This window comes from Xyrauchen texanus, chromosome 49, assembly GCF_025860055.1.
Source record: "Xyrauchen texanus isolate HMW12.3.18 chromosome 49, RBS_HiC_50CHRs, whole genome shotgun sequence".
Classification (NCBI taxonomy): domain Eukaryota; kingdom Metazoa; phylum Chordata; class Actinopteri; order Cypriniformes; family Catostomidae; genus Xyrauchen; species Xyrauchen texanus.
In genome coordinates this window covers 26,742,002-26,760,197 of record NC_068324.1, presented here as the reverse complement: position 1 = coordinate 26,760,197, position 18,196 = coordinate 26,742,002, and the positions used below count along the sequence as shown (strand labels likewise).

At 43.9% G+C, this 18,196-nt stretch overlaps 1 protein-coding gene across 3 annotated transcripts in view; it reads right to left on the bottom strand.

Annotated features, from left to right (window-relative positions):
* Positions 1-3,737: 3,737 nt before the first annotated feature.
* Positions 3,738-18,196, bottom strand: part of LOC127640694 (SE-cephalotoxin-like) — a 74,726-nt gene continuing 60,267 nt past the window's right edge. Inside the window, exons 5-9 of one of the 3 annotated variants that reach the window (XM_052123389.1) lie at positions 16,837-17,002; positions 5,385-5,746; positions 4,817-5,163; positions 4,381-4,506; positions 3,738-4,263 (exon numbers count right to left, since the gene is read on the bottom strand). The gene's annotated coding sequence lies outside the window, so the exon portion shown is untranslated. Of the gene's footprint in view, positions 4,264-4,380; positions 4,507-4,816; positions 5,164-5,384; positions 5,747-7,267; positions 8,461-16,836; positions 17,003-18,196 lie in introns of those variants that run through there. The other 2 variants (XM_052123390.1, XM_052123392.1) reach the window with 2 other exon arrangements.

Genomic DNA, 18,196 nt, shown 5'->3' with positions numbered 1-18,196 from the left:
CTAACCGTCAAGACGGTCGTGTCTCAAATCCAAAATCGTGATTGGTTGGTCATGATCGATCTCATGATCTCCCCTGTGTTGTGGCAGACTTTCATATAGAAAGTCTGCCACAACACAGGAAGGTCCTGAGGTTCGCTTTCGGGGGCGAAGCTTTCCAATATCGGGTTCTTCCATTCGGTCAAGCCTTATCACCCCGCACATTCACGGAATGCATGGATGCAGCACAGGCTCCTTTGCAAGCTCATATTAGCACATCAACAAGAACTGGCATTACAGCACAGGAATATTGTTTTAGCTCATCTGTTTTCTCTGGGGTTGAGGCTCAACGCCAAGAAAAGCGTCCTCTCTCCCACTCAGAAAACTACCTATCTGGGGATTGTATGGAATTCGATCACAATGCGGGCACAATTGTCTCCCGCTCTAATCAAGTCCATTCAGAACACCCTGAGCAAAGTCAGGCTAGGCCAAGGTTGCACTGTTCGTCAGTATCAACGACTACTAGGTCTCATGGCAACTGCATCCTCGGTGATCCCTTTGGGCCATTTTGCACATGAGACCATGTGCCTGATCCTAGGCTGATAAGGGTTACGTGCCGTGTGCTACATACCCTTTCTATGTGGTTCAGACCCCGGTTCCTCACTTTGGGTCCCACTCTAGGTGCGTCTTGTGGTCGCAGGTTGCTAACGACAGACGCATCCCTGACGGGCTGGGTAGCGGTCTTAAGTTGTCGTCCAGCTCAAGGGGAATGGGAGAGTCGTCAGCTCGATTATCACATTAACTGTCTCGAGTTGAGGGCCATATTTCTGGCCCAGGCTGCCATGTCTTGGTGTGGGTGGACAACACAGCGTTAGTCTCTTACATAAACCATCAAGGAGGTCTACGTTCACACCAGCTGAACAGACTGGATTGGCAGATTCTCCTTTGGGCCCAGGGCAAGCTCCTGTTAATCAGAGCAGCTTGTATCCCTGGATGCCTGAATGGGAGCAGAATTACTGTCCAGACAGAAAATACCGACGAGGGAGTGGAAACTCCACACTGAGGTAGTGGGTTTTTACCGGGCAGAAGAGGACCTCTTCGCCTCTATGAACAGTGCAATGTCTCCTCTGCTTCTCCCTGAGTCACCCAGCCCCCTTGGGTCTGGACGTAAAAGCACATACATGACCCAGTATGCGTCTGTTTGCGTTTCTTTCCCCGTTTTTTCTGCTCCCGGGAGTCTTGGCCAAGGTTCGCCAGCAAGGGTCTTGCCTCCTACTGATAGCGCCATGCTGGCCGAACAGTGTATGGTTCTTGGAGCTAAATTCTCCCCTCGACGGCTCGCCTCGGGCAATTCCGAACAGGAAGGACCTTCTTTCTCAGGCACAGGGGACTGTATTTCATCCCCGGCCCGAATTGTGGAACCTTCTCATGCTTGGCCCCTGTTGGGTACCAACTGAGGTACACAGGGCTTTCTCCTGAGGCTATCGAGACCATTTTAAGTGCTAGGGCTCCCTCCACTTGGAACAAATCTGGGTAGATTTTACAGGGCAGAAGAGGACCTCTTCGCCTTTATGAACAGTGCAATGTTTCCTCTACTTCTCCCTGAGTCACCCAGTCCCCCAATCTGGGGCTGAACACGGTGGCGCATACATGGCCCAGAATGCGTCTGTATGCGTTTCCCTTTATTAAAAGTTCATATTGCAGAACCAGTTAACTGCCAGATCGCTTCAGTTCTGGACTTTCTGCAGGAAGAACCGCCAGCAGGCTTATGCCCCGCCACTCTCAGGGTCTATGTGGCCGCCACTTCGGCTTGCCACGCCTTGATGGACGGAGTGCCCTTCAGAGGAACCCTCTACTTGCTCACATCATTCGTGGAGCCATGCGACTGTGGCCTCCTGCTAGGACCATGACCTTCTGACTCTTAAGATGGTTTTTCTTATGGCGATTATCTCTAGAGAGAATTGGGGACCTACAGGCTCTGTCTGTTTTGCAAGCCTGTTTAGAGTTTGCCCCAGGAATGACCAAAGCAATTTTGCACCCTCATCCTGACTACCTGCCTAAGGTGCCTTTCGCAACCCTACATCAGGTCACTCTCTAAGCCTTCTGCTCCCCGCCATTTGCAACGCCGGAGCAGCAAAGGCTTCCTAGACTGTGCCCAGTCTGTGCCCTTCAGACTTATGTCCACCACACTAGCCAGTGGCGTAAGTCAGGGCAACAACTCCTTGCCATGGGACTATGTCGCCTTGGGTGAGGGATGCTATTGCTCTGACCTTCGTGGCGTGCTGTCAAGCTTCGCCAGTAGGTATCAGGGCTCACCCTACCAGAGGGGTCACCTCCTCTAAAGCCTTGGCTAGAGGTTCCCTCTGCAGCAGGTTTGTGATGTGGCAGGCTGGTCCTCTCTGCCCACATTCATAAGATTTTATAGTTTGGATGTTCATGCCACTCCGGGCTCTTATGTCCTTGTCTACATCACAAGCTCATGTCTGAGACCTCTCACGCTCTTGTGAGCACAACTACACAACCGTAAGGGGTCCGGGCATCCACAGTGCGGCAGCATGGGTATTCTTGTTCCAAAAGTGCTAAATCAGCACCTCATCAAAGTGTAGCTTTTTGATAGGGAACGTCTCGGGTTACTTTACTGTAACCCCTGTTCCCTGATAAAAGCAGAACGAGATGCTGCACTTCATTGCCATACTGAGGATGCCCCAGGACTGTTCTTCAGACAAAATACCTGACGATGCACCTGTGATGCATCTATTTTATAAACCTGCTACAGGTGCATCCAATGATGTCACCAGCAGAGGCTATAAATTCTAGTCAATTTCATTGACGTGTTGCACACATATTCACAGCTGGTCACTCCTAAAGACGTTCCCAAAGCGCTAAATCAGCACAGCATCTCATTCTGCTTTTATCAGGGAACAGGGGTTACAGTTAAGTAACCCGAAACATTATCTATTGTACTGTGTAAATCATGTGTTTTAAGTCTGAACTCTTGAGCATTATTTAATATTTTAAAACAATGTCTTGAATGACTTTAAATTCTTATTTTCATAATCATCAGCTTTTGGCAGAGGTGAGTCTCTCACGAGAAGTGAATCACATTCTCTCACACGATTGGTTGTGCACAGAAAACGTCACTCATTCATGTGCATGAGCATGTAATCTAATCTTAAAGTCAGGATCAAAGTTCATGAGCTGCTTCATGGTACCAATTCAGCCTGATTGGATTGGTTTGAATTTGAGTTCATTCAGCGATGTTCATGTTACATGTCCTCTGTTTGTTTTGAAAGATCCGCCCCAACCTCATTACTGGACCAATGGTTTGTGTTGGAGAGGGTCAATCTCTTCATTTGACCAGTGGCAGATGTTAAATCTGTTATGAAATCATTGTTTATTTGTTCAATTCTATTCGGTGACGCTGGAATTACATACAGTACTTCAGCTTTAAATGTTTCATACATTTTCAAAAGTATCTTTATTAATTGTAGGCTGCTTTGATGACTAATGTAAATGAGAAACAATCATGGACAGTCAGTGAATACAATATTTGATCTTATGTAATCTTAGCATTGACAATCTGCTCTTGCTTGTCATCATTTAATCTACATGCTTTTAGAAATGACTAACGTTTCCCTCTAGTGGTCATATTTCACAAAGACACACAGACAGTTTCATTAAACACTGCAGATGGAAAACTATATCTGCACAAAGAAAAGTCATGAAACATTTAAACTGTCTTACATTATAAGATCATTTTTATTTAGATGAAGAACATACATTTTAATGTACATACGAATCTAAGCAGAAACACTCACAAGAATCACAGTGTTCCTGTTCATAAGCCCATTATTTTAAAGTGGTTCACAGTCAACTAAAGCCTCATTAATAAAGTCATCCAACAAACTTTTTAAAGTATTTCATTTGACAAAACAACCCAAGAAGACAATCACTGACATTCTGTCAAACATTTTTAAACAGAGTTCACATTTACATTTTGGCACTAAATATTATCTCCAAAGTACAATAGTAAAGCAAAGTGAAATTAATTAGAGTGTAAATGTTTGTATCCATCATCTCGTCACTTCGGAATCAAGAGAACTGAACCACATAATTCATCTCAGGACTTCAATAATAAAAGAACTATTTATTTTATAAATAAATGGACATATTTATAAAATAATAATAATATAGTTTCAAATGGAAATCAAACATGGTGAAATGTTGTGGCTCCACAGAGGACAGATGAGATGATGATGCTGATGCTGATGATGACGATGATTCAGTCTTCATTCAGAACATAAAGAGAAAGAAAAAAAAAGGCAAAAAAAAAAACTAAAGAATCATTAAGATATAGAAAAAACTACAACACACACACACACACACACACACACAGTCTCATACCTTGAGAGTTGGTGCAGATGAAGTTGAGTTTGTGAGTTTGAGGAAGACCCATCCAGACTGAACTGCTCCAACTCTCGGTCCAACACTGCAATCTTCCTGTCCTGTCCCGTGACCTGCAGCCCAGTTCTGATAACACACATGTTCAGATCCACATGTTCATGACACAGTATTGATGTAGACCCATCCACACCACTGCAGTGGAGGCGTCTTTAACCACTTCCATCACTTGATCACTTATCTCACAGCTTCATTCCTCTCTAAACACATGACTCTTTGTTCTGATTCAATCTAATCAAAACCAGTTCATCTGGACACACAACAGACCACAATCTAGAGGTGAGATGGTTTAAAACTATGATGCAAATATATTACACTTGCAGATGTTTAAAGCTATTGCAGTGAAATTCATTCTCTGAATGTGAGTGGATCTACAAACCTTCATGACAAACAAACTGAGTTTTTATATCACAGTTCAAGTCATCCCATCGTCCACGTTCTGTCTTGACCCAAAGCACTGCACAGTTTTCATTTCCCCAACATTATCAGGAACACTTGTTCTCCAGTTTCTGAATGAAGATTCACTCTGATTGGACCACTCCCATGAGTCTCTGAACAGACCGATCCAGACTCCAGACATCCCTCCGTCAGTTCTGATCTTCTCAATCTGTTGATTCTCAGTCTGGTTCCTCACACTGACCAGATCTGTGTGATGATCTCTACAGAAACTCTGAGCTTCTCTCCAAATCACTGACTGATGAACAGGGATGTGTCCTTTACTGCTGTCTTTTTAACACAAGAAACAGCTCTCACTGATTTTCATTTACAATTATTAAAAGACTAATTAAATAATAGTCATATTTTAAATTGTAGTATTTCTCACTACTAGAATTTTCCAAAAATAAAAGCAAATAAAGCACTTATTGTATGTTTGATCAACAACATGTACTCTTATTAAATGATACAATGTTGACTGTTTTAAGAGATAAAGCACATAATTCACTCACCATTGTAACATATGAATTTCAAGGGTTGAGTACAATTATAATCATTCCATCCTCCAGAATTCATAATACTACAGTCTTCATCTTCATTTGGTTGTCCCTGTGCCCAGTTACGATACTGTGAATCACTTCCTGTGTAGAACGCAGGGTCACCCAGAGACCACTTCCATGTCTTATTGTTTGTCTTGTGCAGTCCGATCCAGACAAACTGAACCTGATCATCATTCACACTCTTTAGCAGCTCTTCAATGTCGTTCTTGTTGTTGATGTTGACCAGATCTGTGTAATTCTCTCTGCAGTATCTCTGAGCTTCAGACCAGCTCAATTTCTGATTCACAAAGTGATACTGATGTGGAACACATTCACTGAAAACAGCAGAGAAGAGCAAACTATCAGGACAAACACACAATTCACAGGATGAGACTGATTCCCATAGAAAAGAGAAACACACACTCACCTGAGAGAATAAGAGTGATTTATCATCATCAGGTCTTCTTTTCACTGATATGAACATTATTTGTGTCAGGGGAGCAAGCGTCGCGTTGAACTCCATATGAAAAGCGCATCTTGTTCTGTTTTTTAGCGCTGGCACTGCCAGTGGAAATATAATTAACCTGAATTGTCTGTTAATCATTAGCTGACGCTTCAGAAGCATGGCGGCAATGGGTACAAAGTAGAAATTATGTCAAATAAACACTCCATGGGACAACAAGCTGCACAGCGGGCTTGTGCGAATTGACATGATTTTGTGATAAAATGCTGACTTATTCTATGAGAATTTTGGCATCCTCGTGGGCACTGGCCAATGGCACCTCCCTAGTAGACATATGCAGAGCAGTGGGCTGGGCAACACCCAATACCTTTATGAGATTTTACAATCTCAGGGCTGAGTCAGTCTCATCCCGTGTTTTCTCAGGTCTGAGCCAGTAGAACTCAGTAATGCGGATCAACTGACCGGGTGTACCGCTTGCACCTAGCGCCTTTCCCCTCCAATGAGGCGATCACGTGCGCTCTTATCCCCGGAGGTCCCACTAACTCGGCTCCCTGGATGACTCCTGCCTAGCCCTCTGGTCCGCGAATTCAGTGGAGGAATTCCCCTGTGTGTATTTTCCACGGTACAGTCCCCTTGCGAGCGGACCTGCATCTCCCTATGGCAGTCCCTGCCGACTCCAGGTTGCCGTGTTTGTAGCAACTCCTCCCTCTCAGCAGGTAGAACGCGCCATTTCCACATGTGGCCTGAAAACCCATGTGATGTATTCCTCCACTCTTTACCTCCCCCAGCCTGGGCAGGTTGTGGTCTCTGTGGGTAAAGAATAGGATTTGGAAAAGAACGCCTTCCCCGATGCATGTGATAGTGTTAAGATGGCCCCAGCCACTTTGACTCTATGCGAGAAACAGAGAGAGAGAAAAGGTGCGGCTTGCTCCCATGCTTGACACGTCGCCTTGCCCCCCCCTTTGGGGTGTCGGGAACCAGAAGGTTATGACGATTTTATGGGGCGTTGGGGAAGGGTACGTGCAGTCTGATGCGGCCTGTCACTTTTGCACGAAACTGCCTACCTGCACCTGCGTCAGCAGCACACGTACATGGTTCAGCGCATGGCGTGATTAAATATGGACCCCTAGTGTCGCTTCTTCGACACATCGTTTAAGTGAACGACAGATGGGGAACATCTAGGTTACTGTTGTAACCTCCGTTGCCTGATGGAGGGAACGAGACTTTATGTCCTCCCGGCCACGACACTGAACCGAGCCACTGTTATGGCTGAACCTCATTCTCGGCTCCTCAGGGCAAAATCCTGAATGGACAGACGCATTTCCCTCCCTTTATACCCGTATGTCTGGGGGCAGGACATGAAAATTCTGTCTGCCAATTTCTCATTGACCTTTTCTCAAGTTCAGAGGTGTGCGAGGCTCTCAAGAGAGACCCCTAGTTTCGCTTCTTAGACACAAGGTTTTGTTACCTCCATCACGGAACGGAGGTTACAATAATAACCTAGACGTTATTTATAGAATATGTTGTGAATGGTTCTTTGATGGTTATTCAAAATAACTTCCTGATTTTATATATTTTTTGATGTACAATATCTACTTAGCCTTTAGTAAAAATAAATATATAAAACATAAAAATGCTTTTATTGATTATTAAAACTTGAGCACTTGAAAAACTGTATGCAAATAATGATATGCAATAATAAGATGTATTTGTTCTTTTTTATAAAAGATATATTTTGTGTACTACTTATATTGCTTATTGCTTATATTATTATAATACTGTATGATACTGTATGTTCATTTCCATGAAAGAAAGAAGAGGTTTGGGTGCATTCAACCCTTTCCATCGCAATCTTGAGCGTTTCATATTTTAAAAGAACAGTATCTGCTGAAAATCTACATTTACAAATAAATTATTTATCATGACGAGTTGATTTTGTAGATTTCTAAGATTTTATTTGTAAATTGTGCTTTAAAAGACACGGGTGGAGATTTTAAAACAAAATGATGCTTTCGACAATGGACGTGTCGGCATGGAGTTGCAATGCGACATCGCTCGCGTCCGATGTAGACAGTTTGCAAAATGAATTTATAAGCACTGATGCATTGCAGCACTGATATAAGAAACGGTATGTGACAGGGCAGAAGGCAGGGTTGTGATTATACACACCCGGTCCCTTATCAGGCTAAGTAAGCCTCCGAGAGGGATAAAGGCCGACTGCGGAAGGTCAGCTGACTGTTATGTGTTTGTGTCGTTTGTTTAATTTTTCATTAAAATATTATTTATATTGCCAAGCCGGTTCTCACCTCCTTCTTGCCCGTTTATATTGCGTTACACTGTATAATTAAAAACTGAGGTGAAAACAGCCTGTAGTTTCAGAATCACACTGAAACTGACCATTACCACAGCAAACAACCCAGCATTATTATCATCACCACAACTTACCTCAACAAGTTTTCTTAAGTTGAATCTGTAGTTCTGTAGTTCTGTATGCTGATAAAAAGTGTTTATTTTGAGCCCTGACTGCTGACCTGCTGCTGAACGATGAGTGATGGGAGTCGAGTGACAGAGCTGTGTAAAATTCTGCTGTCATAAAAGACACATTCATAAAAATCTCAAATTACACATTCATTAACACTTATTACATTAAAACCAGTCATGTAACAACAGTAATGTCCCCACTGTAATGAAGTAAGGGTACATTTCTTCATTAAAATTTCACTTGAGTAAGAATGTAAATTACCCACCATTAAACCTACTCTTAAAAGTAAATTTTCTCAAAAATGTTACTCAAGTAAATGTAACAGAGTAAATGTAGAGTGTTACCACCTCCGATTGATTGATTGACAGAACTAGTATTCATTGTATTGCACATTAAATCTCCTAAACCCTCATCCTCCACATTATGCATACAACAGATACCCATGTGTTTTTGTAAAGATATTGCATTATTCTGCATTTATCAGATTCTGCATTATTTTCAATCCGAGCTAACATTCTTCTTTTTAAAGTTGAACGTGTAAGCGTTTGTTTTGATTCTGAATAAAACCCTCCATCATGTGTTTGTTTAGGATTTATCCTTCCAATAACTACTTGAAACCTTTTTGGGGATGACTCAGCTAGCCAAACTATGTGACTGTTACGTAACTATAATGTAACGTGATGAACAAACTTTCGTCTTGGCAACATAATGGTCACGTCGTGACATTCCTGGATTCATTGACACAATGTAACATTGTGACTCTGCCAGTCTGTCATTGTGGCAATGTTGTGGATCAATAGATGGTAATTTTTGCTTTTAAATGCAGTAGATTAAACTAATTTATGTCCTCATTTGAACAGAACTAATTTAAAGGTGATTTAACAGTTGTGCATGTGAATGAACAGACTAAAGATTAATGTACTCATTTATTTTGACAGAGAACAGAGAAAACACAAAAATAAATGAAGAACTACTGGCCACAGAACTGAAACAAAATTATGAACCTAAATGACCTTTGTTCTCACAATTAATATTAATTTGCAAACAGCACGAGGAGCTTGTAATGCCTTGAAATACATTTGATCATTTAATTGATCCCTTTCAGGTGCAGACACAGAAATCCTTTTAAACATGACATTCATTTTGTGTTGTTTTTGTGTCATGAACATGTTACCAACCATAAAAAAATGAAAACAATCATGGGATCAGATTTGGTCAGTTTTGGGACAACGGTCATTTTTTTAGGTGGTTTCATCAAGTAACCACCACAAAATAAAGAACTAGAGATGACATTAGAAATAATATGTGTTGGCACACCCTTTGTTTTTCAGTCCAGCAATGTACGCGTTTGCTCCGGTGTAGATGGCTTACTAAAAAAAACTACTTTCAAAAGGCCAAACTAAAAATCGGATATGCCAATCCATTTATTTTCAAACTATAACTCAAATGATATCAAACAAAGTAGACTATTTCCTCAAAATAAACACACCACTTTTACCCTGCTCACAATCAAAAAACAATAGACCTCACTGTGCGCCACATCTGCAACAATTAGTTCTACACTTAAATAGGTTACCATGGCTACCCACAGCACCCCCAATAGTCACTATTAAAATGGCTCCAACAATATGTATTTGTCTCGCATCTCTTCATTGAAGGACCAGTAGTCTCGATACAACAGTTTTTTAACACCCATGAGTATGTTAATTGCCATTCAGAGAGAAGAATTGTCACTGCATCTTTAATATTTCAATCCTTCAAATCCATCTCTATGTTAACTCTACTGATCTTCACCAGTATTCTGATCTCCATCACAATTCTCACTATCTCCCTGAATTTCACCACTATTCAGCTCTTCATCATCATCTTCCTCACTGCACTCACTCTCATTACTTCAAGAACCTGATGGTATGACTCTCTAAATACAGAAAGCAGAAGCATTTTTCCATGTGATTTAGTTTTTTCTGTATTTGCATTGTGGTTTCTGTGAGTTACCACCATGTTTTGTCAATGTTACTATCTATTATGTATATATGCATAGTGGTTACTGTGCAAAACGTCTAGGTTACTGCTGTAACCCCATTCCCTGATGGAACGAGACGTTGTCTCAATGTAGTGACACTAGGGGTCTCTATTGAGAGCCGTGGTTTCCTCTTATCTTTGAGAAAAGGCCAATTAGAATTGGCAAACAGAATTTGCATGTCCCTTCCCCGGACATACGGGTATAAAAGTAGGGAATTGTGCGACTGTTAATCATGTTTTCCGCTGAAGAGAAGAGAAAAAGGTCCAGCCATTACAGTGGTTGGTAAAGTGTTGTGGCAAGAGGGACATGACGTCTCGTTCCCTCCCTTCTGTCACTCACTTCGATGTTGTGTCGATGTAGTGACACTAGGGGTCCCTATCTAAAAACACCACAGCACTGAACCATGTTACGTGAACTGCTGATGCAGGTGCAAGCAAGCTGTTGCCTGCCAAAATATCAGGTGCATCAGACTACACATAACCTTCCCCAATGCCCCACAAGATGTCATATATTTTTTGGTCCCCCATATCCCTGACGGGGGGAAAGCGACGTAACTAGCATGGGAGCAGGCCGCGCCAGCCGTGGCCTTTTGTCTCTCTATGTTTTCTCTCCATAGAGTGTTAGATGCAGCTGGGGCCATCTAACACTCTAATACTCATCGGGGAAGTGGTTCTTTTCCAATCCTGTTCTTTCAGGGGGAAAAACCCCCAAGTAGACCACGTCAACATGTGGCAAATACATCAGATGGGCTTACAAGCCACACATGGAAGTGGCACGGTGGTAGGTCCTGCCTGGCCAGGGAGGAGCTCTACAAACACAGCAACCAGGGGCAGAGGAAACTGCCCAAGGTAGATGCGGGTCCGCCGTCAGGGCGACCGTACTGTGAAAAATACAGCACAGGGTGTTACTGTGATAACCAGACCTGTGGAGCACCTATTCCAGTACAGGGTATTTGGTACCCATAGTGGGTCTTATCGGGAATTCCCCGGCCGAATTCGCGAGCCAGAGGGCTAGGGAGGAAAGACATCCAGGACCCACAAATTTTGTGGATTCAATTGGGGTTAAGAGGGCACGTCTTCACCTCAAGAGAGGGGAAAGGCACTATGCGCAAGCGGAACACCTGGTCAGCTATTCCGTATTACTGAGTTCTACGTTCAGCATCCAGACGCCTCTAAGAAACATGATGATCAGGTTGTGCTTCCCTAAGGACTTACCGTCCACTGCATCGTCGTGAGCCGATATGGCGGCTACATAAACCTTCAAGGTGGAGGGTGACAGCCGCCTCTCCTAAAGGAATGAGAACACTGACCCGACTGCGCACCTCTGCACGTCTTCAGATCGGGAAGAACACCAATTTGCAAACAGACACCACTTTAGGGCATAGAGCTGCCTGGTAGAGGGAGCTCTGGCTTGAGTGATCTACAACAGCTGGTGTTAGTCCATTTAGATCTTCCGTGTCCTGTCCAAGGGCCAGATGTGGAGGTTCCAGAGGTCTGGGCATGGATGCCAGTGGGTGTCCCGTCCCTTCCTCAGGGGAATCTGCCAGGGAGGTGCTGTCGTGAGGAGCGTGAGATCCGAGAACCAAGTCCGTGTGGGCCAATAAGGGGCCATGATAGATACAATTAGAGGGATGATAGATAGAGTTAGAGAGATAGAGGGATGATAAAGTTGGAGGATGATAGATACAGTTAGAGATGGATAGAGTGATGATAGATACAGTTAGAGACAGATAGAGGGATGATAGATAAAGTTAGAGATGGATAGAAGGATGATATATACAGTTATAGACAGATAGAAGGATGATAGATAGGGTTAGGCATGCCTCTAAGATTTATTAGTTGGAACGTCAGAGGTATGGGTAATCCTGTCAAGAGATCTAAGGTTTTTACACATTTGAAATTTTTAAACTCTGATATAGTATTTTTACGCATAATCTGACTCAATCTGCCAATTTTATGTGGCAGAACGGTCTCGTTGATCCATGGAGATCCCGTAACCCCTCTCTTAACAAATTTTTTTTTTCTCCCAGGTGCATCATTCCTTTTCGAGGATTGATAATTTTTTTTATAGACAGTACTCTTAATTCTTGTGTAGTTTCTACTACAATTAGTGTTGTTCAGCTGTTTTGTACTTTTTTTAATTTTTCTTTTTTTATATATATATATATGTATGTGCATATATGTATCTAACAAAAATGTGAATTGCATTGTATCATTGTGACAGGAAGTATGCCTTTTTTTCTCAATAACATTTTTGAAAAAATAAAAAGGAATACATGGCACAAGGCAGAAAGAAGGCACAAAAAACTTGTAACTTGAAAAGTGAAGCCACAGGAAGTGTTCCAGCGGCCATCTATTTATGCCTAAATGCAAGAGGGCTTCAATGACTGACAGGTGATATTTTGACCAAAAATGACCCAGTGGGCTGTGTATCAATCAGACAGGATTTGCTGTAGGACATTTGTCAATAAAGTATATTTTACTGCGGCTATCTGTCATGTTTATCATCAATACGCACAGGATCTACAATATATAAATCACCAAAATGTGTGAATCTACTGCATTTACTCTGCTGACACAGGTAATTCACCTAACAAACCATATTTATGGATGTAATTATGCATGACATATTAAACATGACCATGTATTTATATATATATATATATATATATATATATATATATATATATATATATATGATCATGTTTAATGTCATGCGTAATATATATATATTTAATTATTAGCAGAAATTGATTCAAATACAATAAATATTATAAAACGCACCTCTAATACTATCGAGGTCTTCCTTGGAGCAACAAATGTTTCATGTCCTTTCACAACAGCCAGCGTTATTTCTCTGAATAAGTTGTGAACTTTGACAACGTCCACTTCAGACTCTCGGAGAACTCTTGAAGACATCAACAGTTAAAGGACTGCAGACTGGACAGCGTGAATTCATTGACGTTTTACTAGCAGGTCCATTCAAATAGAAATTAACTGTTATTATTATATTAAATATAAATTTTACCACCGTTTAAAACACTGTTGAATCATGTACATTAAGTTACTGCACTGATAAAAACAGTATGATCTAACACATAACAATTACATAACCACTGTGAATAACTGTACAAGGTGAATTAAGTTGTATGGACAGACCTTACGATGTCCATCCATCCATCCATCTTCAACCGCTTATCCGAAGTCGAGTCGCGGGGCAGCTGCTCCAGCAGGGGGCCCCAAACTTCCCTATCCCGAGCCACATTAACCAGCTCTGACTGTGGGACCCCGAGGCGTTCCCAGGCCAGTGTGGAGATGTAATCTCTCCACCTAATCCTGGGTCTTCCCCGAGGCCTTCTCCCAGCTGGACGTGCCTGAAACACCTCCCTAGAGAGGCGGCCAGGGGGAATCCTTACCAGATGCCCAAACCACCTCAACTGACTCCTTTCAACGCAAAGGAGCAGCGGCTCTACTCCGAGCTCCTCACGGATGACTGAGCTCCTCACCCTATCTCTAAGGGAGAAGCCCGCCACCCTTCTGAGGAAGCCCATTTCAGCCGCTTGTACTCGCGACCTAGTTCTTTCGGTCATGACCCAGCCTTCATGACCATAGGTGAGGGTAGGAACAAAAATTGACCAGTAGATCGAGAGCTTTGCCTTCCGGCTCAGCTCTCTTTTCGTGACAACGGTGCGATAGAGCGAGTGCAATACCGCCCCCGCTGGCCTGATTCTCCGGCTATGACGGATGACACCCCCTCCACATCCAAAGCTTTCAGCATTTCTGGTCGGATCTCATCAATCCCCTGGGCTTTGCCACTGTGGAGTTGTTTGACTACCTCAGTGACCTCCCCCAGGGAAATAGAATCTGATCCCCCATCATCCTCCGGCTCTGCCTCTAGCATAGAGGGCGTGTTGGGATTTAGGAGTTCTTCAAAATGTTCCTTCCACCGCCCAATAACCTCCTCGGTTGAGGTCAACAGCATCCCATCTTTGCTGTATACAGCTTGGATGGTTCCCTGTTTCCCCCTCCTAAGGTGGCGGACGGTTTTCCAGAAGCACTTTGGTGCGGACTGAAAGTCCTTCTCCATGGCTTCTCCGAACTTTTCCCACACCCACTGCTTTGCCTCCTTCACGGCCGAGGCTGCAGCCCTTCGGGCCAGTCGGTACCTTGCAACTGCCTCCGGAGACCTCCGGGACAACAAATCCCAGAAGGCCTCTTTCTTCAGTCGGACGGCTTCCCTGACCACCAGTGTCCACCACGGTGTTCGAGGGCTACCACCCCTTGCTGCACCTAAAACCTTGAGGCACAGCTCTCCACCGCGGCTCGGCAATGGAAGATTTGAACATTGCCCACTCCAGTTTAATGTCCCCAACCTCTGCAGGGATGCCTGAAAAGCTCAGCTGGAGGTGTGAATTGAAGATCTTGCGGACAGGGACCTCCTCCAAACGTTCCCAGTTCACCCGCCCCCTGACCCAACACACCACCAGATGGTGATCGGTTGACAGCTCTGCCCCTCTCTTCACCCGAGTGTCCAAATATATGGCCTCAGATCCGATGACACGATTACAAAATCGATCATCGACCTTCGGCCTAGGGTGCTCTGGTACCACGTACACTTATGAGCATCCTTATGTTCTAACATGGTGTTTGTTATAGATAATCCATGACTAGCACAGAAGTCTAATAACAAACATCCACTCAAGTTCAGATCGGGGAGGCCGTTCCTCCCAATCACACCTTTCTTTAAGTGGAGTTTACACTAATTATGGGATCTACCGTACCGGTTCTAAAGATAGGTATTGGAGTAGAGAAAATAAATATATCAACACGAAAAAAACATGAAAAATCAATAAACCCAAGTGTATTAACAAACCAATAATATTTACAACAATAACAATCAATGTGTGGTGTATATACATGTAAAAGTGAAGTCCAGAGTGCACAGAGTTATATACAGTGTTCAGATCAGCCTCACCGGGAAGTTTGATAGTCCGTGAGCACGACCAAGTGATGAAGTGATGAAGTGATGACTGACCAATGTCCTCTGATAAAAAGTAATCCTGGCTGCGAGCCAAACGAATAACCTCCAGGAGGAACGGCGTCTCAGCGCTCCCAGGACAGTCACCAGCGTAATCCAATTTGTGAATGAACGGGTTTGTAGATGTGCGTACTCGCAAATGAGCGTCTGACAACCGGCATAGCGGTTCCTTAAATAGAAAGTCAATGATACTTCCTGTTTACGTGGCAGGAAAACACGTAACATGAAAACACGCGAAGATCTCGCGTGAACAGAGATGGGGATCAACACACAACAGCTGAGGGATTGACAGATAACAGGGGAAAGCAATATAACTAATAAGCAATAATGACAAACATAATTAGTTTAATGTCATAACCCATATATATATCACATCCCCTTATGTGGCCACGCTACACAGGTGTCCCTGTCATTTCCCATGTGCGCGTTGAAGTCACCCAGCATCACTATGGAGTCCCCTACTGGAAGGGGAGTACAAGAAGGCCGAATACTCTGAACTGCTGTTCGGTGCATATGCACAGACAACAGTCAGAGTTTTCCCCCCCACAACCCGTAGGCATAGGGAGGCGACCCTCTCATCCACCGGGGTAAACTCCAATGTAGCGGCGCTCAGCCGGGGGCTCGTGAGTATCCCCACACCCGCCCGTCGCCTCACACCCTGGGAAACTCCAGAGAAGAATAGAGTCCATCCCCTATCCAGAGCCAAAGATCCAGAGCCAAAACTGTGCGTCGAAGTAAGCCCCACCAGATCCAATTGGTAACGCTCCAATTGGTTTCTCCAATGGGTGGTGGGCCCAAGGGATGTAGAGGGGGGTGTCACATCGCTTCTTCGGGCTGTGCCCGGCCGGGCTCCGTGACAAGCCCGGCCACCAGGCGCTCGGCGACGAGCCCTCCATCTGGGCCTGGCTCCAGATGGGGGCCCCGGGCTTCCTCCGGGCAGGGTAACTCCTCCTCTTGCCGTTTTTTTCATGGAGTCTTTGTGAACCATTCTTAGTCTGGCCCCTCACCTGAGACCACTTTGCCTTGGGAGACCCTACCAGGAGCACCTGGCTCCAGACAACACAGCCCTCAGGATCATAAGGGCACACAAACCTCTCCACCACGATAAGGTGCTGGTTCCCGGAGACCTTACAATGTATAAATCTGTATTCAGAATGAACATTTTGATATTTATAATTCATATGTTGTGGTGTCTTGTCTGTCAGCTGATCAGATATTATTTACTGTAATGAAGATGAAAATAACTCACTAATTTTTAAGTCTAAATAAATGATAATTTTCATGATTAAGATATTTGTGTTATAAGATTGCACAGATATAAAAACATTGATTGGATAGGTAATATTCATTGAAATCAGGTGATTTCCTGTTAAGTCAATAGAATTTTTAGGCATAGCAATATGGCGGCGCAGTGTCTCACCTCATCCAAGTTCTTCCACTCAAATTCTGTTAGCTGGCGAAGGAAGGAGGACACTCTGTTTTTGATGATTGTCATCTTCCTCTTCACCATTTCTCCTGTCTTACGACTCACTCCGGTTTTTGTGGTGCATTTTGTTCCATCCTCTGGATTTATCCTCACAAAGAATCTTTAGGCAACAGAAAATGAATGGGGGAAAAAAAAATATTAATGGAAAACACACTTAATACATAATCAATAGTAGGATACATATATTAACTCTCTATTAATGTATTAATTATATTTTGTGTACAAGAAGTGGATGATACACGCACCCCTTCCCGAGGGGGGCTACCCCCACAAGGCTGGGCGCAAAACCGTAAGGGTTTATTCCTTTTAGAAATAAATGCCCTGAAGTCTTGCTTTGGGGGCTGCTGAGGGCGACAAACCCGACCCCAGTCTTTACGAGGGGAAGCACGATTTGCTATGCTTTGTTTTTGTGCCTCCCGTCTAGAAGGACCGGGGCAGGGCTGGGTGGCCGACGGCCCCTCCCCTGAGTGTGGCGAGGAAGGAATTGCCCAAAGGCTTCCTTGGGACTCTTTGCCTTATGGAACCTGGTGATAACTATATCCATAGTGTCACCAAATAAACCAGAAGGCGAAACCGGGGCATCGGGAAGGAAAGTTTTTGTCCTTGTCTCTGATGCCTGATAGGTTAAGCCGTAAGTGTCTCTACGTGCTGACTAAAGCAGACATAGACCGGCCAATGGTGTGGGCCGCCTGCTTGGTCTTGCAGAGAGACAGATCCGTGTTTCGACGAAGCTCAGAGAAAGCCTCTTCGTCGATCGTGGTGCCCACACTCAGGTACTTCAACAGATTAGCCTAGTGCGCCTGTAACACTGCCATAGTGTGCAGGGCAGCACCAGCCTGACCTGCTGCCTGATAAGCTTTCCCCACAAGCGTGGAGGTGGTCCTGCACAGCTTTGTGGGGAGAGTGGGTCTCTTTAGCGATGATGCCGAGCCAGGCGAGAGATAACCCGCAAGTATCTCTTCTACCGGCGGCATCACCGAATACCCTCGAGCTTCAGCACCCATGATAATCAAATATATCAACGTCGAGGGCACGAAGACATGGGAAGTATAAGGATTCCTCCATGAATAAGAATATTTGTTATGGAGGTCATAGAGGAAAGGAAGGGACTGATACAGTGTTCCCTTCCATCTTTTATTTATTTATTTATTTTGGCCACCAGACAGAGTTTGGGGGGTGTCTGTTGTTAGCCGCTTTATTATTGTGCGTGGAACGTACAGAGGTTCAGCATCCCCCTCGTGAACCGCCGAGGCACGCTTCAAGCTTACGAGAAGGATCAGCTGGATCTGGGGAG